This window comes from Arachis ipaensis, chromosome B08, assembly GCF_000816755.2.
Source record: "Arachis ipaensis cultivar K30076 chromosome B08, Araip1.1, whole genome shotgun sequence".
Classification (NCBI taxonomy): Eukaryota; Viridiplantae; Streptophyta; class Magnoliopsida; order Fabales; family Fabaceae; genus Arachis; species Arachis ipaensis.
In genome coordinates this window covers 120,551,257-120,552,064 of record NC_029792.2, presented here as the reverse complement: position 1 = coordinate 120,552,064, position 808 = coordinate 120,551,257, and positions in this window count along the sequence as shown.

The following is an 808-nucleotide window of genomic DNA, read 5'->3' as shown; positions in this document are numbered from 1 at the left end:
CCGATTTTAAGTTTATTTTCTTTCTTGGATATATGCATTACATTTTTTTTTGTATTTCAGATTAGTAATGCAATTATTAAGAAAAGTGTAATTCATCAATATATTAGAGTGATTAAAAGTTTAATTATATTGTATGAATACAAGATAGATTAATTAAGATTAAGGCATGGTAAAAGATAAAGAGTCACAATACGTGATTTTACTTTTCTTGCTAACATATGAAGATACGTGAAAAAAATTACATAAATAAAAAAACCATTTAATAAAAAAGAAATAGTACATTTTTTATTTTGGGAAGAAAACGTAAATAATTATAATATAATGATTTGTTTAATTATTAATATTTATAATTGTTATTTCAATCATAAATTTAGAAAAAAGAAGTAGATTAACAAAAATGATTAATAACTACATTAGAATTGATACATTTAATACCAGATTAAGAAAAAATGAATGCATAACATGTTAATTTTTTATTAATCAAATTATTACAATTCAAATTAATTTCAATAAAATAATTTAAAATTATAATTTCAACCTTATCACGTGCATAATATGAGTTATTGAACAATTTATTATCACGTACATGTCACGAATTATTAAACAATTGTTCATGTGTTCTTTTTTTGTCCAAAATAAAAACACTATTTTTACCTATAATTATTATTTTTTATTAATTTTTTATTTCTATTTCTCACATTTAATTTGTTAAAAATATCTTTTCAATCATTGTTATTTGATTTACTTATTTTAGATATTATTCATTAAAATTTATTAGGTAATATACGATAAAAATAATTAAAAAGTC